Source organism: Pelodiscus sinensis, chromosome 17 (genome assembly GCF_049634645.1).
Source record: "Pelodiscus sinensis isolate JC-2024 chromosome 17, ASM4963464v1, whole genome shotgun sequence".
In the NCBI taxonomy this organism is placed as follows: Eukaryota; Metazoa; Chordata; order Testudines; family Trionychidae; genus Pelodiscus; species Pelodiscus sinensis.
This window is the reverse complement of record NC_134727.1, coordinates 39,937,933-39,960,989: the sequence shown is the minus strand read 5'-3', so window position 1 is coordinate 39,960,989 and position 23,057 is coordinate 39,937,933. Positions and strand designations below refer to the sequence as shown.

The 23,057-nt window shown below is 46.8% G+C and overlaps 1 long non-coding RNA gene across 2 annotated transcripts in view; it reads right to left on the bottom strand.

Moving 5' to 3' along the window:
* Positions 1 to 13,179, bottom strand: part of LOC142818756 (uncharacterized) — an 87,508-nt gene extending 74,329 nt beyond the window's left edge. For both annotated transcript variants that reach the window (XR_012896413.1, XR_012896412.1), the window contains exon 1: positions 13,025 to 13,179. This is a non-coding gene — a long non-coding RNA (uncharacterized LOC142818756). The remainder of the gene's footprint in view (positions 1 to 13,024) is intronic.
* Positions 13,180 to 23,057: the final 9,878 nt, after the last annotated feature.

Below are 23,057 nucleotides of genomic sequence, written 5' to 3'. Positions count from 1 at the left end.
GTCGGTCACCCGACATAGTCTAATTTACATACCTCTGGTGACAGTGGCTGATGCTTCAAAGGAATAAAAAGAACAGGGCAATTTCAATTAATACTCCCCTGGCTGTCCAGGCATTTAGAGGCTTAAGGACACCCAGAGCATGGGGTTAAATCCCTGATCATCTTGGCTAGCAGCCATTGATGGACCTACCCTCTATGAACTCATCTATGTCTGTTGTAAATACAGTTATACGTTTGGCTTTCACAACATCCTCCCGGCAACAAGTTGATCATGTGTTGTCCGAAACAGCACTTTTTGCTTGTTGTAAACCTGTTGCCTAGTTTGTGTGTTACGTGAAGGTGTAAATAACACTTGCTCATTTATACATTGTTCATACTTTGATAGACCTCTTTCCAATCCCCCTGGTCTCTTTTCCAGTTCCGCTCTCTTTCATCCCTCCCATATGGATGCTGATTCAGATCTCAAATCATTTTCATTTCCCCTCTCTGTACGTTTCCCAATTGAGCACATATATTTTTGAGATTGGGTGACCACAACTGCACACAGTGTTCAAGGTGTTTGTGTACCATGGGTTTACGTAGAGACACTATGATATTTTCTGTCTCATTCTCCATCCCTTTCCTAATAGTAACCCACCATTCCATTAGCTGTTTTGACTGCCCTGTCATGAGGAGTGGGTGTTTTCAGAGAACTAACCATGGCCACTCTTTCTTGAGTAGTAACAGCTAATTAAGACCCCCATCATTTTGGGGATGTAGTTTTGATTTTTCCCCCCCGACTGTGCATGACTTTCCATTTATCCACACTGATTTCCTTTGCCATTTTGTCTCCCAGTTTTGAGAGATCCCTTTGTCCCTCTCTGCAGTCAGCTTTGGACTTACGTACCCTGAGCAATTTTGTATCATCTGTACATTTTTCCTCTGCACTGTGCGGCCCCCACTTTCCAGATCACTTCTGGATATGTTGAAACACACTGGTCCCATTGGGGACCCCTTTTATTTATCCCTTTCTCTGTGAAAACTGACCACTTCTTCCTGCTCTGTGTTTGTCGATCAAGAAATGACATTTGTAATAGTAAAAGAATGTTATTGATGTGGCAAAGTTAAGCACGTTAAGGTTAGGCAATGTCAGTTTTCCAGCTGACTGTGTAATATTAATTCTGACCTCTTTATGCACTGAATAAAACAGAAGTCCGGTGGAAATAAATAATACAGGCTGAACCTCTCTTCTCCAATACTTTCTGGTCTGGTGACGTCCGTGGTCCGGCATGATGCTAGTGAGCCAGATGTCCACTTAGCATGAGTGTGGCCAAGTTTCCCGTGGTCCCATAAAGTTTGTTTACAGCCCACAGTCCTGACTCAGTGTTCTGTTCTGTGGTTTAGCTCTAATTAACCCTAAATTTCCTCCAACAGCCCTGTGAGCAGTGGAAGAGTTGGTAATGCTGCTAGACAATATCGACCTCCCATAGTTCGGTAAATTCTCTGATCCAGCATCGGTCAGGTGCCGTGGGCGCTGGACTAAAGCAGTCCAGTCTGTATATACATTGGGTATCTACCGATGTCCTGGTTTTTTTCTCTGCCTACTGCTTTCACTAAGCATCTCTAACATGAGCCTCCGTCACTCAGACAAAACATGAACTTAAATATGTTGTGGGTCCCCAAAGCCCCCCAGATAAGTTCGGAGGTTTGCAAGCATTATGCCCTATGTGGTTCACTCCTTTTTGCTAATCAGTGGCTGGAGGCGAGATCAGCCAAACTTCTGGCTGCTCGGAGCAGGAAACGTTTCCCCCAGCGGCCGTCCCGTTTTTGATAGTCACGGCCAACACGAAGCCCAGGCCAGGCACAACACGTTTCCTTTCCCAGACAAATTCTCACACCACACGAGTGATGCTGTTCAGCATCTCAAAAGCAGTAGGTTCGGGAGTAAGGGGTCAGGGCTCTAAAAGTTTCGCGGGAGAGAGGAACGTGTCCCTTGGCCACAAACGACATGCAATATTCCTGAGCTAATTGCTGTGCATTCCAAAGCCATGATGTCACTAGGCTGGGATGCCAACTGTTCCGCTAGTATGGATGGGCTGGGCTGATGGTATCTATGAAAGTGCCCCGTGCTTACCCTTTAAAGACAATCTCTTACCATCTACCTGCTGGGACCAAACTCTATGAAGCTGAGGTCTCTCTGTCCAGTGTTTGAGAGCCAGTTAAAATAGGAACTCCATTGTTGAGCTACATACACAGAGTATATTACCTTAGTCATAAAACTGGGGACTTTCAAATCTAATTTGTTCAGCACTAGCGCTGTTGAAGGCTGGGAAGTGTTCCAGAGGAAATCACCTCCACGCAAACAGAGATTAGCAGCTCCCCACTGCAGGCATATGGAAATGATTGCCTATAATCTCCGGTAATTGTAGCTGTATTACATTCAAATCCTGTTTTCAATTTTCTAAAACTTCTAGACTGATTGTGTTATTAAATCACACTGGCTGATGTGTTTAATAAGGACCTATTAAATGTTTATAAAATTAGGGAAATAAATATGGGGTTTTTAGTCAAACAGCCTGATGGATCTGGTAACCTATTGTTAAAAAAAAAAAAAACCAACCAGCCCCGTTGTTAAAAAATATACCGTCAGGGCTCACTTTCAAATAAGAAACCCAACCGTCGACATTAGGTGTTTCCAAAACTACATGCACAGATGGTTAAAAAAAAGACATCTCATTAGGGGAGGTCTAATTTTCACTGTTGAGAAAAGATTCCTTGGTTCAGACAATAGGTGAGAGTGCGCACAAGCGGCATGAGAGAGTTTAGAATGGATTGAATTCTGTTCTCACTAACACCAGCATGCATCCTGAGGAACCCGCACTGAATTTGCAGCAGAGAAATGGCAAAGAGCAGAATTTAGCCTGTCGAGTTTTCTCAAAGTCCTAACTTGTTTCCACGGGTCTGTTCAAAATCTGTGTGAAATCAATAGAAGCTTTTCCATCAACTCGAGAGGTGCTGGTCTAGCCCCCAAATAACTAAAGAACACAAAGATCTGTAGGAAAGTAAATTTTGGGAACTGGCGGAAGCAAAATGTTATGGGATGAAAATGAGACAAGAGGAAGTGGATCTTTCATTAAAAAAAAAAAGAAGGCTTTATTGGAAGTTTTCCATGCACCCTTTTGCGGAAGAGAGATTTGCTCTTCTAACAACGCACCTTTGCCAAAGATAACTCTGTTATATCTCACAATTAACAATCCTGACAACTCCCCTCTGCTTAACTCATCAAAACTACTGAAAGACGCTAAAAAATAGATTTTACCAATATCTGTTTTTGTCACACTCAATTCCATTCACTAATAGCTGTCACCTGGCAACGAACATACAAGCATCTAACTTTATAATGGCAGTCCACCTGCTTAAGTAATTTTGCCCTCTATCTTAAGGGCAAACATGAACCTGTTCTCTCCTGCAGTGTAATATTTTAATTTATTTTGGAGGGAGATGGGGGATTATAAATTAATTAATTGTTAGATCTTTCAGCATAAAATGCACCGTGTCATTATCTTCCCATAAACACGTAATCTTTTAAAAAATAAGTAGACCATAACATTGCTGTTTCAGAATATTATACATAAAGTAATGAGGACCGTGTATGGTTTGTATTAGAGAGACTGAAAGGTTTGAAGAGAATGGCATATCAGGCTAATATTTGGCAGGGCCTTGTAAAGAGCTTGATTGTTATTTTATATTGGCTTAGGTATAAAAAGCTGTGTTGCGTGCCAGCAAAAGCCAGGCAGTGTGGCCAGGTAGCTACATGGCTCTGTTAGCCTGTTTCATGCAGGAATGTTCTTGCTCGCAGTAGGTTATTTGTGTGTGTCTGCTTATACTCAGCCAAAACAGGGCAAGGACCCTGCACGGCAATTATTTTTACTAAATTTTGTTGGTCTGCCCTCAGGGGACATTCTCCCAGTTTAATTGTTTCAGGGATTGTTGCCTTCTGGGATTTTTTTTCCACAATGTTCCTGGTAGAATTTGTTTCTGAATAGAGCCAGGATTTTTTTGGATTGTTTTTTTACTGCAGAAAACTACTTATCTGAAATTAGTAGAGGTATTTCTTGAGGCGCAGGTTTTTTAATTATACGTCTAAAGATATCTTTAGAACGGATTACAGTATATTAAAGGGGGGGAAATGTTTGCCCTTCCCCCTCATAAAAGGGTTGGAAATAGAATGTCGTTGGATTCCTTGAATTCAAGGTAAGTCAAGCACAGACTCATAGACTCATAGAACACTAGAACTGGGTGCGTCTACACAGCAGGGCTTAACTCGAAAGAAGCTTTGCAAATTTAGCTATGTCAATTGCGTATCTTATTTCGAAATAGCTTATTTCAAAATAGGAAGCGACTACACAGCACTTATTTCGACATAGAGCACTCTTTCTCCATACTCCTCATACAATGAGGGTTACAGGAGTCGGAGTAAGAAGTCCTCCAGCTTGACGGTATTTCGAAACTATTTCGAAATCACTGCCTGCTGTGTAGACGCGGGCTTCGTTATTTCGGAATAGTGCTCGTTTTTTCAAAATAGTGTTGCAGTGTAGACGTACCCGAAGGGACCTTGAGAGATGATCAAGTCCAGTCCCCTGCCCTCATGGCAGGATCAAGCACCGTTTAGATCATCCCTGATAGATGTCTGTCTAACCTGCTCTTAAAAAAACGACAGAGACAGACGAGCGCCAGTTCTTTGGAGGGAAACTTCGGAGGGAAGCAGCTACTACATGGTTCAATTAGTCTTTCACCTCTATACCCAGGTTGGATGACCGATTTGCACATGAGGACCACGACGGACCTCCACCAGAGATTCCTCTGGCTTTGCCCTTCCCAGGCAACAAGGGAGAGATCCTTGGTCTCTAGTGGTAGATCCTTGGTCTCTGCTAGCAGCTGGCGCCCCAGGCAGAACCCGCGATCGTCGCCCCCACCTGCACGACCCTCACTGGCGTGACATCATCATTGGGCGTCCCGTTGAAGGCGGCGCCTTAGGCGATGGCCAAGTCGGCCTATACGCACAGGCCGCCCCTGGGTACATGAAATAACTGACGATAGTTGTGGCTGGTACATGAAGTATACATTAGAATCCCTTTGATAGAAACCCCAGTGCCAGCTTACAAAGATAATGTATTTATGCACCCACCAGTATTCGCCCATGAAAAAATCCAAATGTGTAAGATGCTATTTCTGGATTGATTTTGATAGGAAAGCATATTCTCCCTGCTTCTCCATGGTGACATTGATACACTACATTACACAGAGCCACAAGGTTCTGGCAGAAATCAGCTAAAGAAAATCAATGTATTGTTAGGACTGTCCAAACACGTTGGCACAACAGGTCATCCAGAAAAGGCTGAGTTGTGAGAGTGTAAAGAAAGGTCTGTGTGTGAGGGGTGATGATAAGGTTCTGGGAAACACATCTTCTAGACCATAAGAATGGCCAGACTGGATCAGACCAAAGGTCCATCTAGCCCAGTGTCCTGTCTGCCAACAGTGGCCAATGCCAGGTGCCCCAGAGGGAATGAACAGAACAGGGAATCATCAAGTGATCCTTCCCCTGGCATCCATTTCCAGCTTCTGACAAACAGAGGCTAGGGATACCATTCCTACCCATCCTGGCTAATCACCATTGATGGACCTAACCTCCATGAATTTATCTAGCTCTTTTTTGAACCCTGTTAAAGTCCCGACCTTCACAACATCCTCTGGCAAGGAGTTCCACAGGTTAACTATGTGCTGTATGAAGAAGTACTTCCGTTGGTTTGTTTTTAAATCTGCTATTTGTTAATCTCAATTGGTGGCCCCTCATTCTCATGTTATGGGAACAAGAAAATCACTTTTCCTTATTCACTTTCCCCACCATAGGCATGATTTTATAGATCTCTATCCTATCCCCCTCTTCCTCTTTTCTAAGACGAAAAATCCTAGTCTTTTTAATCTCTCCACATATGGGATCCATTCCAAACTCCTTGTCATTTTTGTTGCCCTTTCCTGACCCTTTTCCAATGCCAAGATCTCTTTTTTGAGATGAGGTGACCACATCTGCACACAGTATCGCAGGCTCTTTAGATTAGTCACATTTTGTAAGACTATGCCCCCTCTTCCTCAAAGGCAGGAAAGAGGCACTTTTCTTTGTATTCCCTTCAATTACTTGTAGAGTCTAGGACACCTTAGTGGGCTAAAACAAAAGTCCAGAAAAGTCAGCCTCATTGTGCTGAAGTCAAAGGCGCACTGCTGGTTTTCACCAGAGGAGGATCTGACTTAGCATCTCTCCAACAGATCGCAACTGATAAATCTGTGTAAAGGAAAGCGCGGAGGAACTGACAATCTATTCACATTTTTCCCCCTCCCTGTCCATGCATTCTCTGCAGGTAACCCAGCATCTGTGATGACTCTGATAATAGGTGCCTCTTTAGACTTTTTTGCTGGAGAAGGGAAAAAGTTGATATAAGGTTCAAATGTAGGCAACAGAGTTAGCCCTGTATGTCAATGCACTTTTCCCCTTGAAAAAACAATAGTACCCGGACTGAATTTCTGAAGGGTCAGTAAGACCCAGGGGTTTTCAAAAGTAAACTCATCAGTTCTCTGAGAATAATTTATTGCTTCTGTATATATCCATGGGATGCCCACATCTGGGATACTGCGTACAGATGTGGCCGCCTCATCTCAAAAAAGCTATCTTGGCATTGGAAAAGGGTGAGAAAAGGACAACGAAAAATGATGAGGGGTTTGGAACAGCTGCCATATGAAAAGAGATTAAAAAGACTGGGACTTTTCAGCTTAGAAAAGTGGAGACTAATGGGGGATATGAGAGAGATTTATAAAATCATGACAGATGTGGACAAAGTAAATAAGGCAAAGTTATTTACGTGTTCCCATACCATAAGTACTAGGGGTCACGAAGTGAAATGAATAGGTAGCAGGTTTAAAACAAACCAAAGAAAGTTTTTCATCACACAGTGCATAGTCAACCTGTGGAACTCCTTGCCAGAGGACGTTGTGAAGACCAGGGCTTTAACAGGGTTCAAAAAACAACTAGATAAATACATGGTGTTTAGGTCCATCAATACATATTGGCAGGGCTGGATTAAGACTTTTAGAGGCCCTAAGCACTGAAAAGATTATGGTGCCCCGCAAATGTAATTCAAAATAAAAACAAAACCATACCGTGAAATAAAATTGTATTTTTCGAAATGACACAAAACTGACATGTCTTCTGAAATTAAAATAGCTTCTTTCTAGATTTTCTGATTGCAAAATTCTGGATACGTTCATCGAAGCTGACTTGACGAAGCACGTCCGCTTCCATACACAATAGGGAAAGTGAATCGAGTCTGTCCCGACACGTTGTTCTCTGAGGGTTTTATATTCTTTTCAGCTGAGAAAAAGAGCATTCTGCGGAGTTCTGACTTTTCCCCCGATGACAACTTCAATGCTTTTTTTGAAATATCAAATTTAAAAAAAAAAAATCTCTTTTTTTTTTGTGCCCCTGCTTTGCTGGTGCCCTAAGCACGTGCTTAGTCTGCTTAATGGTGTCCCTAGCCTCTGTTTGTTAGAGGCTGGAAATGGGTGACAGGAGAGGGACCACTTGATGATTCCCTGTTCTGTTCACTACCTCTCGGGCACCTGGCGTTGGCCACTGTCGGCAGACAGGACGCTGGGCTAGATGGACCTTTGGTCTGACCCAGTCTGGCCGTTCTTCTGTTAGTTGGATTCCATCATCAGCTCTAACATGCTCCTACATTACCCAGTTGTGAAGCAGAATTGTATCTACGTGGCTACGTCTTTAAAGTTCTGCACAGTGTACGCATCTGCCTCAGTATTAGCAGTTTGCACACAGGTTCAGCGAGCCATATCCCGAGTCCTAAACTCCTGGTGAGTTGTGGGGGGAGGTTTGAGGGCAGGAGGTAGCTGCGTTCCCTGCAGACATGAGTCTGCATCAGAAAATCACCACACGTAATGCAACATAATTTCCCCCAATTAGCAGTCTCTCTTCAGGAAAGGCCTGAGGCGGTCGCAGCAGACAGATCCCTAGAGAGAGTGGTGGGTCTCGGTATTCCTGAGATCACTGGCAGATCAGAGCGTGTGAGGGTGTGTAAAGGGGGAAGGAATGGAGGTGGGGCAGCAACACTCACAATCCTTCTACCGATTCTTTATTCCCGGCTCAGGGCACCTCGGCTCAAACACCAGGGACACACATTGGAGGGAGGGGGGGTTATGCAGGGAAAACAGAAATCAAATAGCAGCAATTAACAAAAAAAAGACCAAAAGTAAAAAACCTAAAGAGCAGGTGAGAGAGGGCTAAAAAATATACAGCATGCACGAGAAATCACGTTGACACCGTCCTATCCTGTTTTCTGTCATCAACTCGGGAGCAACGAAAAAGGTCATTTGGGCGTTCAGCAGCTTCTCCACAGGGCAGCGGTGGCAGGCGGCTTTACAGGACTAAGCAGGGCTATTCCAAGAAGCAATCTGCTCTGGAGGAAGGCGCCCGGGTTCGGAATCTGAGGCGAATCTGTATCGACTCCCCGTGAGGCCTTGGCTGAGTCATGGTGCCTTTCTATCTCGGGTGCCCTCCGATGAGTCAGGGACAATCATAATTACCAACCTGACTGCCGGGGGGGGGGAAGGGAGGTGGCCATCGGTTTCTCCCCGGGGTGGGGGGCAGGGCAGCGGAGGCTGAGCAGCCCACCCCGCAGCTTCTTTCTGGGGCGGGGAAGGGCTATGCACCCCAGCCACCAGCTTTTTCTCGGGTGGGCCTGGGGTAGGGAGGCCAGGCACCTTGGCCATAAGCTACACCCCAAGGCCAGCCTGGGGACAGGTGGGCTGTGCACCCCTGAGCCTAGCCCTGAGGTGGGGGTGGGGCTGCACAGCAACTGGCAACTCCTCCGCAGGGCAGGCCGGGGTGGCGGGGACTGCTGACCAGCGGCTGCCCCCTTGTGGTTGTGGGGGAGTATAACAGTCCCTGCTCTCTCACCCCTCCCTTTCCGTCTGGTATGAAACAATCCCAGTGCAGGCACATCCCATTGTCCTGGCACAGCCGAACGCCTTTAAGGTAGAAGGCGAGAAAGCTGCCGCCCGCATGCGGTGGTCCTAGCTCTCACCGTTCAGGAAGAGTTCTTCAAGAAGCAGACTCGCCGACGGACGGGCCGACGGATACACATTTCTAAAAACTGCCGAATCAACGAGGGCCTGATCCTAATCCCATTGGAACATGGGCTCTGCTAGTTGCAGAGGAGTTGCAAGAGTCCCAGGGTATGTCTACACTACCCCGCTAGTTCGAACTAGGAGGGTAATGTATGCATACCGCACTTGCTAATGAAGCCCGGGATTTGAATTTCCCGGGCTTCATTAGCATAAGCGGGGAGCCGCCATTTTTAAATCCCCGCTGCTTCGAACCCCGTGTAGCGCGGCTACACGGGGCTCGAACTAGGTAGTTCGGACTAGGGTGCCTATTCCGAACTACCGGTACTCCTCGTGAAACGAGGTGTACCGGTAGTTCGGAATAGGCACCCTAGTCCGAACTACCTAGTTCGAGCCCCGTGTAGCCGCGCTACACGGGGTTCGAAGCAGCGGGGATTTAAAAATGGCGGCTCCCCGCTTATGCTAATGAAGCCCGGGAAATTCAAATCCCGGGCTTCATTAGCAAGTGCGGTATGCATACATTACCCTCCTAGTTCGAACTAGGAGGGTAGTGTAGACATACCCCCAGGGGTCCTCCTACATCCTGCCGCATTGATTCGAACCCTGCTTCTTAGAAGTCACAGGACTCAGCAAGGCCATGGACGCGATGGTGGGTTAGTCAGGCGTCAGCAGGAGACTTTATGCAGATTTTAGCAAGCACAGGATCAGGCCCTTTCTGTTTAACACTAGGCTTTGATTGGAAGAGGATTATAGCATAGCATACTAGAATCCTAGAACTCTAGAACTGGAAGGGACCTCGAGGGGTCATCGAGTCCAGTCCCCTGCCCTCACAGCAGAACCAAGCACCATCTCTAGACCATCCCTGACAGGTGTCTGTCTACTGGCTCTTAAATATCTCCAGTGATTGAGATTCCACAACCTCCCTGGGCAATTTATTCCAATGCTTGACCACCCCGACAGGTAGGAAGTTTTTTCTAATGTCTAACCTAAACCTCCCTTGCTGCAGTTTAAGCCCATTGCTTCTTGGCCTATCCTGAGGTTAAGGAGAATGTTTTTTCCCTCCTCTTGTAACACCCTTTAAGGTCCTTGAAAGCTGCTATCATGTCCCCTCTCAGTCTTCTCTTTTCTAAGCTAAACAAGCCCAATTCTTTCAGCCTTCCCTCAGAGGTCATGGTTTTCTAAACCTTTCATCATTTTTGGTGCTCTTTCTGACCTGTCAAATTCGTGTATTCCTGGATCAACATCACACCATGTCTACATTGCATGGTGCACACAAGACAGCTATGCATGATGGCCTACCTGTGCTCAGCGAAATTAGGGTGTTTTTTTTTAAGCAATACATTCCTTTCCCTACACATTCACAGAAATCAAGTATTGGGTCAAATTCCCTTCCGTGGGCACGAGGCCTCGAGCAAAATCGGCAGAGAGGGGCTGTACATGAAGTGAAAAGAGCGGGAAACGAGAAGGCGGCGAAGTGTCCAGGTCTGTGCATGAGCAACGTCAGGCCAGCGAAGAGAGAGGGAATGAGGTCATAAGAGGGGGAGGAGGAGAGAAAGGAGGGGACTGGGGAAAATGTAACATTTAAAATGCAGGATTTTACTACAGCATTGAAAGGGACGCTTACGATTTAACGACAGGACTGGCCTGGCACGACAGCTCGGGGATTATGGGTTGTTTTAAAATGCTGCTGAGGGAAAGCCTGATTCTTGTTTGGGCCTAGCAGGCCCAAAGTCTGGTAAGTGCATTATGTTATAAAATGGCAGCCTGTGAGAAAGCAACCCCAAGCTTACAGCCCCGGGGGAGGGAGGCAGGACTCTTGGGTCATGGTATGGCGTCTTTCCTTGGAAACGTCCCTCAGAGGCAAAAGACGAGCACCTCATCCCACTTACGCCGAGGACTTCAATGGGGACTAAACCCTGTAAGGGCTGTCCGGACAGGGCTGCATTTCCCGTTCAGACCTGGGGATTGCAGTGGCTGAGAAGCTGTATACGAGTCCACAGGGCGCCCTTGTAGTCAAGCAGACTAAAGGCATATCAGGGTGCATTAGGAGGAGCATGACCAGCAGATCCAGAGAAGTGATTATTCCCCTTTATTTGGCTCTGGTGAGGCCACATCTGGAGTATTGTGTCCAGTTCTGGGGCCCCCAATAGAGAAAGGATGTGGACGTATTGGAGAGGGTGCAGCAGAGGAGAACAAAAATGATTAGGGGGCTGGAGCACATGACTTATGAGGAGAGGCTGAGGGATTTGGGCTTGTTTAGTCTGCAGAAGAGAAGAGTGAGGGGGGATTTGAGAGCAGCCTTTAACTACCTGAAAGAGGGTGGAGAGAGGCTGTTCTCAGTGGTGGCAGATGACAGAACGAGGAGAACCATTGTCTCAAGTTGCAGTGGGAGAGGTCTAGGTTAGATATTAGGAAAAACAATTTCCCTAGGAGGGTGGGGAAGCACTGGGCTGGGTTCCCTAGGGAGGGGGCAGAATCTCCATCCCTAGAGGTTTTTAAGTCCCGGCTTGACAGAGCCCTGGCTGGGATGATTGAGTTGGGATTGGTCCTGCTTTGGGCAGGGGGCTGGACTCGATGACTTTGTGAGGTCTCTTCTAGCCCTGGGATTCTATGACAAACACCAGGGAGGAACCAAGAAGGATCCGTTTTGAAGGCTCCAGCATGTGATCTCTGCTAGTTGGAGAAGACTTGAAAAAGTCTCCGGGGTCCATACAGAACTTGTGGTTTCAATTACTGGAAGTCATTGGACCAGCTCCTCAGTGACGTGCATCAGCAGGGTCCATCAAGCCATGGTAATTTACGTCACCTGAGCAGCTGGTTCACCATATTCCTGCTTGCCTGTTGATTTTCATCTTCTCCCGAGGAACCATCGAGAGGGGAACTCTTGAACAGTTCTGTGGTTTCTAATGTCTTTGTGGAGCAGCCAGCCACATCGCCACCGGTCCCAAATGCCTCCTTTTCACAGCCCATACTCTCCTGCCAGCAAACCCAACCCTCGTGAGTGTGTCCCCTGCTTAAAAGCAATTCACCAAGACATCTGAGCAGCTATAAATAGACCAAACAAAGGGGCGGGAATCATAAATAACAGATCCTTAAACTGGAATAAGCAACTAGATGTTTCAATAAAACCACTCGAGAGAAGGAGCTGAAACAGCCAGGAGAATTAAGACCAAACACGGCACAAAAGCCGAGGAGCCATCGTACAGACAGAGGCCACCTGGCAGCTAACGTGGTACAGCATTATTCATCTCCTGCAGCATAGCACCATGTGCGCTAACAAACATATTTCTGAGGGGTTCCCACCAGGTTCCCTACCCAGGTGAGGGTGTGGTAGTAAAACAGCAGCCAGCCTGCTCCTTTCTCTGCCATTACAGAAAAGGCAGAACCCTTAGCAGAGGTTAAATTCGGGGCTAACCCTATCCATTTGCGTGTAATACCCCGGAGGGAATCACAGCAAAATACGCCACAAGGAGTGCACTGAACAATCTCCCTCTTCCCTGGAAACCGGTTAGAACACCACACGGACATTCTTAGTAACAGGAAATTCTTAGTGTCGCACCATGTCTCGCTTTGATTTGTTTCTAACTTTAAAACAAAATCCTCTGCCTTCCTGACCACTGTTCCTAGGCTCTCCACTCGGTGGGGAAGTAGAGGAACGCCTTGCGCTGACACATTAGTCAGGGGAAGACAAAGAATAACAACAATAGATTCTTGGCAGCTGGGAGTCTTAACAGAGGTAGCTGAGTGAGGGGCTCATGTACTCCACTTCAGGGGAGGGATCTGAGCATTGTATTTAAACCAGAGGGTGGGAAGGGCCCTGTGGAGCATCAGTGACCTATTGCCACAAAGGGTCCTACCTGCTGATCACAAGCTTTGCTGGCATCTCCAAGTCTGTCTCTCTCTTTCACTTCAGTCTCTTTCCCCACTCCAGGGTTCTCCCTCCTGAAGGCAACTTCCTCAGCCAGCTTCACAGTCTGCTCACCTTGAGCTCTGTCCCACACCCACTGCTGCTGAGCCTGGCAGCTCCTCTTGTAGGCCTCTCTGGCCCCTGATTGGCTAATTCCATCAAAGCCTCTCTAGCCTCCTGGAGGACTTCTCTATGGCTCTTTTTAGACTCAGGGCCTTGTCTGCCCTGTCAAACAGCATTTGTGGTGTGCTGACTCTTTGATAGTGTATGGATTATTTCTCCCCCAGCCAGCTGTAATTTTGTAGTAGGACTTATTTCTACACAGAGTCTCTATGCAGCTCTCCTTTTCTTTTCCTGGGAGATCATTTCACGGGATAGCCTGTTGGAATGGCTGAGGCTGAGAAGGAAAGACCAGTTTCAGTTTCCCTGGCTGCATCCTTATAGCTACAACCCTGCAAATCCATGGAAATCCACTTTATACCCGCAATTATCCGCCTCTGCAGCTGTGGCTGCGGATATCCCTGGCTCATTTTTGCAGAGGCGGATACAAAGTTTGCATCTAGGAGCCTGCACATGCGTGGCTGTCCCTTCTATATCCACAGTTGTCTGCGGCCACGGCTCATGTTTGCGGATGCAGGTGCGGCAGCGGATACAAATTTTGTATCCGGGCAGGCTCGACTTACAGACTTGCTCATTCCTTTCCTGCGAATGTGCCTCTTGGATTATAGGGGGCTACCTGGAATGGGCCACAGTCTGCCTCTGCTAAAAGTCCTCTGTGGGCAGCTTGGGGAGTAGGGAAGGGACTTAGAGGGACAATGGGGCCTTGGTGCCCTTGCGAGATTGCCTCTTGGCTACCATAGCTTGTGCTGTGTGTGTCCATGAGAGAACTTGCTGAGTCTTGGATTGGGTGGGAGGGGTGAGGGGTGGTACTGAATAATGCTACACTTACCTCCCCTCTCCCGCCTCCAAATCCCAGTACACCGAAGGGCTGAGAGCAGCGAGCTAAGGTTAGGGGACTATTGCTCTTTATTTGTACTACAGCAGATCCAGACCTCCTCCCACTCCCTCCCTGCTCATGTTAGGTGATTAACTCCCCTCCTCTTCTCCCCACCCCCAGCAAGCGGCAGAGGTGATGTTTTCCCCTCGTCACCGAGCGACATATGCTCTGCAGGCTGAATTTATGCTGGTGGTTTGTTGGTTCCCCCCCGCAAAGATGCCGTCTGATTGGTATATAGCTCTGCATAAATTCCTCGTTAACCTTTACAACCATCTGGAGTGAGAGCCATTCCCCACCTCGCCACAGACCACAGTGGCGGCCCCGCGCTTACCCCACACCGCCGAGCATTATGAGGCTGGGAAGGAGCCAAGACGCAACAAAGGAGCTCAGAAACAGGCTAATCAGCGCGCACAGACGGAACCAGAGGGCTTCGGGTTCACCGCAGGGCCTGCCGGTCACAATGGCCAGGCCTGACCCTCCCGAAGCATCTATTGGCATCCCTCAGGGAATCACACTACAGGGCGTTCCCAGAGGAGGAAAGAGGAATGAGGGTTGTTGCTCGTACTTGAGTGGCGCAAATCCATGCCCTTCTGGCACTTTCCACTTCGGCGCCAGCAGCGTCTTCATACGCAGCCGTCGAGCCTCTGAAGGCAGCTGCACACCGAACCCTTCCATTGCCACATTGCATTGCAGATGTAATTTAAGGCCCGCGGAGCCTTAATTGTAAAATAGGCCTTATTAAAATAATTGCTCGAAAAGCAGTGGGGTATCCCGGGCCGGAGCACAGAGGCTGCTCGCTTCCCAGCTGTTTACAAGGCTCTAAAAGGAGATGCAGCCACAATAAAGCGCTAGAGACGTTCCCAATGTGAGTGCTAGACCAAAGACCCCTGGATAATTAAGCCCCCTTTCTTGCTCGCTATTTTGTGCTGTCTTGTGCTCTATTTAGGTACCCAAAGCACACCCTAGGCTGCTTTTATGATTGATGATGCAGCAAGGGCACTTCAGTACGAGTAAGCAATGTGAGGCTTTGATTAATGATGGTGGTGGCACTCCCAGAAGACCAAAGAGAATAATATTATCAGAAAACAGCTAAAGCTGCGGGGAGGGACCTGGGTTTTCAGAGGAAAATTTCCCTGCTGAGATCACCTTCCCACCCCTCGACTTCAGCTGACTCCTGAAAATGCCACACGACATTCTCAAGCACCCCAGTACGGAGTTTTAGGCAGGGATGTGGAGAGAAGCGTTAAGGTGGTTCAAAGCCATCTTTGCAACTCATCTCGCCTGGGGCCTGGCCGGGGACAGCCCTGCCCGTAGGGGTCAGTTAGAGCAGCCTCGGGGCTGCTCTGACTTATTATCTGCTTCCCACAGAGTCCTAGAATCCCAGGGCGGGCAGAGACCTCGGGAGTCATCGAGTCCAGCCCCCTGCCCAAAGCAGGACCAACCCCAACTCAATCCTCCCAGCCAGGGATTCCCCCTCTGCCCCTGCACAATGCTAGGGAGACAGAGAGCGCTTGGTTCTGAAGGTGGGACACATTCGTACTAGGCTCTCAGAGAGCATGGAGGTTTGTATCCATCACAAACGTGGGCATGACAGAGAGAGAATCACGGAGGAGACCAACTCCAACCCTCTGCCCAAAGCAGGACCAATCCCAATTCAATCATCCCAGCCAGGGCTGTGTCAAACCAGGACTTAAACACCTCTAGGGATGGAGAGTCCATCCGCTCCCTAGGGAACCCGTCCCAGTGCTTCCCCACCTGCCTAGGGAAATAATTTGTCCTAATATCCACCTAGACCTCCCCCACTGAAACTTGAGACCATTGCTCCTTGTTCTGCCATTTGCCCCCACTGAGAACAGCCTCTCTCCACCGTCTTTGAGGTAGCTGAAGGCTGCTATAAGATCCCCCCTCAGTCTTCTCTTCTATAGACTAAATAAGCCCAAATCCCTCAGCCTCTCCTCATAAGTCATGTGCTCCAGCCCCCTAAACATTTCTGTTCTCCTCTGCTGCACCCTCTCCAATACGTCCACATCCTTTCTGTAGTGAGGGCCCCAGAACTGGACGCAATATTCCAGGTGCGGCCTCCCCAGTGCCAAATAAAGGGGAATAATCACTTCCCTAGCTCTGCGCCTCTTAATGCACCCCAATATGCCATTCGCCTGCTTGGCTACAAGGACACCCTGTTGACTCATATGCAGCTTCTCATCCACTGTCATCCCCAAGTCCATGTCTCCTAGGAAACAGACAATTGCTGCAGTGAAGTCTGGCCCTGACCCCGGCCTGACCATAGCTTGCTCCCGAATTCTCCACCTGTTGCAGGCTGGGCGAGGACCTGCGTAAGGCCAATATGTTGTGTCCACATCCACCGGGGAGGCCCGGGGGAAGCAGGCAGGCTCAGAACGCTGATTTCCCCACGTTATGCTACCAGAGAGGCCCAGAGGAGCAGCCGTGTGACTGGGCTATATGGGCAAGTGAGGGCCCTCAGCAGAAGCAGCTTTAAAAGTCTGTTTTGGGGCTGCTTCTGCTGCTTTCCAGAACCTGCGCGTGGGCAAAATGCAATGGGGCGTAACGGGGAGCTGTCATCGGTGTTACCAGGTCTCTCAGGGGGTACTTCAATAGCTGAATACTGATCTATAATCGTGTAGAGGGAGAATGTTAAGGGGGTAAGCTCCTAAGCCAGGCATTTGTACATGGCTACTGTTTCCCACCTCCCCACTAGGCCAGCGTCTCAGAAGGAAATGAGGTGGGCTTAGCGTGATTCGTTCCGGACACGCTGACTGCTCCTTCTAGTCCTGTAACTGGATTGGTTAGAATCCACCTGGTTCTATGGGCTCCTTCATGGCTCTTCGAAGCGAAGCTGAGCCGGGGCGGGGGGAGGTGGTTCGCCACACGAGAGCTGCTGGCTGGAGGCGCTATCCCAGCAGGGAGCGGGAGAAGACAGAATGTCTTCAAAGATACTGGCAGGCGCCTGCTCTTTTGCAGCAAGCCCTTCAGCAGGGAAGGTAGGACAGAGGCCAGGCCTCATCCTGTCATGGATAGCCCCTTCCAGGTGCCAAGAACTGTGAGGCCAGTGTACACAAGGACCTGGTTCAAAATAATCCCCCGCCCCCGGTCAAATTTGTAAGTGATGCATGCACACTGCCATGCCTGTTATTAGGGTTGCCAGATGGTTTAACCAAAAATACCAACCCTCCTCCCCCCCGCCAAAAAAAAAAAAAAAACACCGGGGAAAAAATTTTGTTGAGGGGAAAAAAAGGGGACGAAGACCAAAGTTGTTGAGCAAAAAAAATAAAAGGACTTTGAAAGTTATTAAGCAAATAAATAAATAAATAATAAAACAGCGCGGCCCTTTCAGAGGCTATGTCTAGACTGCAGGCTTCTTTCGAAAGAGCCTCTTTCGAAAGATCGCGTCTAGACTGCAGGCGGATCTTTCGAAAGAGAAATCCGCTTTTTCGAAAGAGAGCACCCAGCGAGTCTGGATGCTCTCTTTCGAAGACGGCCTCTTTACATTGAAGAACGCCTTCTTTCGAAAGAGGAACTTTCGAAAGAAGGCGTTCTTCCTCTTGAAACGAGGTTTACCGCCATCAAAAGAAAAGCCGCGTTCTTTCGAAATAATTTCGAAAGAACGCGGCTTGAGTCTGGACGCAGGGGAAGTTTTTTCGGGAAAAGGCTACTTTTCCCGAAAAAACTCCTGAGTCTGGACACGGCCAGAGTGTGTGCAGAGTCAGAATAGGGATAGGAACAGAGGAGCGGTTGAGCACTAAGACCCAGGGAAGGCATTGCTTCCCCGTGGTCTTTAGGCTTTTTGCCGGGGGCCATTTTGATCAAGCCAGAATGGAGCTTCCCTGCAGAACCAGGTAAGCAGGAGGTCCGGGGGCGGGGGCCTGGGCCCAGTTGCTGAGTGTGTCATAGGGTTGCCAGGTGAACAGTATTTTCACCTCCTGGCAAGGAAAAAAAACAGAAAATACCAGACGTTTTAGGTGTCCGGTATGTTCTGATTTTTTTTTACCGGACAGGAGGCGAAAATACCGGACTGTCAGGGTCAATACCGGACACCTGGCAACCCTACCTGTTATTGTGGAATAAGGGGCCGTGGAATTGGAACTCTGGATTCCGGCTTTGCATGAGGAGTAACGCTAATTCTGAACTTGTAAGCCCAAAATAACTTAGTGTGGATGCTCTGGTGCCACTAATTTGAACTAATTGGCCTCCGGGAGGCCTCCTGCAACTCCCCAGAGCGTTTCCTGGGGCTCTGAGTCTGAGGTAGCGCATCCACATGAACGGTGCCTCGGACTCATTTCGAGGCTCCCCCAGAGTGAGGACATGGAACTTGGAACTTGTAAAATCGGGTGCCCAGAAGTTGAACTTCGTAAATTCGAAATAAAACTCCTAGTGTAGACACGGCTTTAGATGTTGTGACAGAATACAGGTAGGTACAGAATTGCATCCTCCCCTGGGGTGGGGAAGGAGTTCCCTGTGCCTAGAATGTAGCTAAAGACAGAGAGATGTTATAGCAGAGACATACACCCCACCACGATTACGGTGACAGTAATATGAGAAACTAATACCCTGTAATGGAACTGTATTCAACACGCACCTCTTCCCACTCCACCTGCATTCTGCCCATAACTCCCATTCTCCAGGGGCCAATTCCAACATCGCACAGCCACCCGCTGGTTCAAACAGTGACAACATAAAAAATAAACATGAAAAAAAAAATCCCAGGAGAAACATTTCTTTTTTCCCCCCCATCAAAAAAAAAAAAAACTCCCCAAAATTACACTGGCCTCAGGCCTATAATGGGATTATTTAGTTTCACTCCTGAACTATTAACAAATTTATTATGCATAGTCTCATACCTGCAGGGTTAGAAACTTTATATTATTGGTAAAGGGAGAAATGCTAGGTAGGTTCCAGACCAACCGGCTTTAAAAGGTGTGATATTCGTGTTATATAAAGAAGCTATTTCATGTTATATTTTGAATGTGTTTTAAATGTATTACATTCTTCCTCTTCTAAGGGTTGACTTGTGAAGTAACCAAACCCTCTGGCTTTACAGGAGGGATACTTAAACAAAACAATTAAAACCCCTCTAAAACTAGTTGCGTGGCAATTTTTTATGGAACATTGGATAGACACACTCAATACGTTCACCTGGAGGATGGTATAAAATTCTTAGTTGCCCTCATTTTGATCACACCATTCAGCAGTCTGGAGTAAAATGGCCAAAGTCATTAAGATAAAATTTCATTTCACATTGTGCCTTCCCCCAACCAGTAAATTTCAGAGCCAGTTAAAAAAAAATGTCTACAAACTTACACCAAATAAAGGCCTTATGGAAAATGGAACTTTTTTGGAGAAAACTTTCCCTCAGAAATGTCCAGTTTTTGCACGAGTTTCAATGGCATTATCAATTTTTGAAAATCAAAGTTATATGCCAAATCATTATGGAATGTGGAATATGAGTGACAAAAATATTGATAAAATGTCACTGAAATTTTGAAAAAAAATTTGAACCCTACCAATCCCTCCTTTCTCCACATTCTCAAATTTAAAAATGTCCCAGGAAATTGTTTTTCCTGGTCCCTTCAGTTCTTTGGATCCACTCTAGGAAAGGTTTAGTACAAAACAATAGAGACGTTCTGCAGTGTAGCTGAGAGGAATACAAAATATATGGCTATCGTCTTGCAACAGCTGTGCCAGTAACAGAGGGTGTTACAGCTTCATATGGCTCTAATCAAATTTTTAGTATTTTACATGGCTGCATCATAACCTGGTGATGGTCACTTGTACTCCCCCTGCCTCTGTCAAATCTTAACTAACATTCAATGGTCGTTGGACCCCTGCAATTCTGGGCTTCATCAACTTTTTCCTTCATTTTTCACATGGCAACGTGAAGGAAATATCTGGTAACATTTTAATTCCGCATCATTCACTGTGGCTTAGATAGGTGTGGTGCCACTGAGGGATACACAGGAAAAGCTGATTTAACGTCCTGGCAGAACTATTAGCAGATTCCCAAAAGATGTGGATATAAATTTCTTCTAGGCACATCTGCCCCGTCTGCTTTTAATTTTGAACCACCAGCTTTAATTTAGAAGCTGTAGTGTAAGCTCTTCTTTTTTGTGAACAAGAATGACATAATTTGCTCAGGAAAGACCCAGAGCCAAGCATTTGCTCTTAAGCAATCCATGAGTAGTAACCAACAGACACATGTTCCATCTGACTCTTTCCAGGCAAATACCAGGGCTCTCGATCGGTTTCATAGGGTTGATCACTTAATAGAGAAATAATCCGGTGCAGGCCTCCCTTCTTATTTGCATGTGTACAGATCACCTCCTCTCTCATTTTTCACCAGCTTCCTGGTGACCACACTGGCAAGCCCCTGGAGAAGTAGTATTAGGAAAGTACTTAATATATTTGCAGCTGCCTTTTGATGAAATGTACCCACTGGAAACAAGGAGAGTGAGGCTCACAAGGCTGGTCAGCTTTAAGGAACTCAGCAACTGCTCTGCAGACCACCGCCAGCCCTTTGTCCAACTCTTGTATCTTGTCTTTTAGAGGGGAAATTCTTTGGGACCGGGACTCTCGTGAGGTTCACGGGCAGTACTTAGCACAAAGAGACCTCGCTCTTAGTTGGAGGGGGCATTCAAGGTGCTACTTGTCATGTTCTTCAGGACTGGGAATGGATCGGTCACAGAGCTTGCTTATGCATACCAAATGCGTTCCTCATACAATCCTTTAGGCTATGTCTACACAGCAGTGTTATTTCGGAATAACTGATGTGATTCCGAAATAACATAGAGCGGGTCTACACTACAAGCCATTTTTTCGAAATAATGGCAAGCTGGAGGACTTCTTACTCCAACTCTGGGTCAACCTCATTTTATGAGGAGTAAGGGAAGTCGGGGGAAGGGTGTTCTTCCTTCTACTTCCTGCTGTGTAGACAGCGCCAAAAGCTGAATTAAGCTATTTTGACTTAAGCTATGCAATTGAAGTAGTTCAAGTTCCATAGCTTAATTTGACTTTAGCCCTGCTGTGTAGACGTACCCTTAGTGACCTGTTGATTATTCCTCAGAAAGAACAAGTGGTAGGTATCGATGGTTTTTGCTGAACTCGCCACTGTTGATCTCTATGGGTACGTCTACACTACACAGACGATCAAAGTTCTGCTGTCAATCGTCCAAAGTTTGAGTGGGCGGGGCTAGTTAAGACAGCTAATTTGAACTGAGAGGGATGCTCCGGTCAATGCTGGTAATCCTGCTTCAACGAGGAATAAGGGAAGTTAAAGGAAGAGTGTTCTCCCTTTGATTTCCTGCTGTGTGGACAGCATCAAAAGTCGAGTTAAGGTCCTTCAACTTCAGCTACACAATTAACATAGCTGAAGTTGCATATCTTAATTCAACCTTGTCCCATAGTGTAGACATACCCTCTCACTATGATCTGCACCCTGAAATCTCTAAGTTCTATACCCTTTTCCCTTTTTCCAGTTCTATATAAACATGGTCATCAGGGTCCCTTATTTCAAAATAACAAGCAGAGCATCCACACTACCAAGCCCATTATTTCGAAATAATGGGCCACTTATTTTGAAATCCATACTCCTGCTTTCCATGAGGAATAACACTTATTTTGAAATAGTTGTTCTGAAATAGCGGTAATGTGGATGTTCCACTGCTGCTATTTTGAAATAACTACTCGCCAGAGTTATTCAAAATAATTACTTCCCAGTGGTTCATCTCTAATTGAAGGTAGCACATGCACATCAAGGGAGCCTGCCTCAGAATAATTTTGAGGCTTCGCTGTAATGTGGACACGCTAGTCCGAAATAGTTATTTGGGGAGTTATTTTGAAATAATTTCCTAGTGTAGACATGCCCTGAGCAGTAAAAGTGTTTAGAAGAACTTTTTGCCTTGGTTTCTAATTTGGCTACTCTCTTCATGTGTGGCCACTTTGGAGATAGAACTACTGTTCCAACTTTGGAAAAGAATCTGAGTTATGCTGCTATTGGCATTGATCTATCTCAGAAGAGCAAGGAACGGATCTTTCTGCTGCAGGTTTTCCTGGGCTGTCTGTAAACTCTCTCAGCCTCTCCATTCACTTGTGGGTAATGTGGGCTGCTAGTAATATGACCAAAACCATATTTCATTTGGCAGGACCTCAATTCTGTGGCAGTGAGTTATGGTCCGTTGTCAGACTTTAGTTGTTCTGGAAACAGAAGTGAGCAAAAGCGGAGTTTGGTATCTTGATATGTTACCAGGTAGCAAGTTCTGGGTAGCAAATACTTTATTTTTAAAATACCTGGAAAGAGAGTCCTCAGCCACCAGATAATGATGTCTGAATCTTCATAAATCTACAGCTAGTCTCTTCCAAAGTCTGGCTGGTAGGAGTGTATGTACACTGTGGCTCAGCATGATCGCAAGTTGATTTGTCGTGGATCTTCTTTCAGCAGTCCAGTTCATCAAAGCCTCTACCAAGTTCTTCCACCTTTCTCACTAGGCCCACAGTGCTGCTGGGAAGATGTTGGTTTTTGATCCTTTGATCTCTCTCTCTCTCTCTCTCTCTCTCTCTCTCTCACACTCTCACACACACACACACACACACACACACACACACTGAATGCATAGCTTTTGGCTTTATGGTGGACTGACTTATGTAGTACACACACACACACACACACACACACACACACACACACTGAATGCATAGCTTTTGGCTTTATGGTGGACTGACTTATGTAGTTCAGAATACCTCCAGGGCTAGTCAGAGCAGTGACAGGTGACTTTAGTTATGGGAAGGACTGAAGGCAGTTCTAGTCATCTCAGATGAGACTGCCAATGATATCAGCTCCTGAGTCACTTTGAAAGTCAGAAGTCTTTTTATGAATATCCAGTTTCACCCTCCTGTAGGCTCTGTGTTATCAGCAATGATAAACCCTAGAAACAATAGCTCTTGGTTGCCTTTAATACAAGTTAGCTCCTTTCTGCTT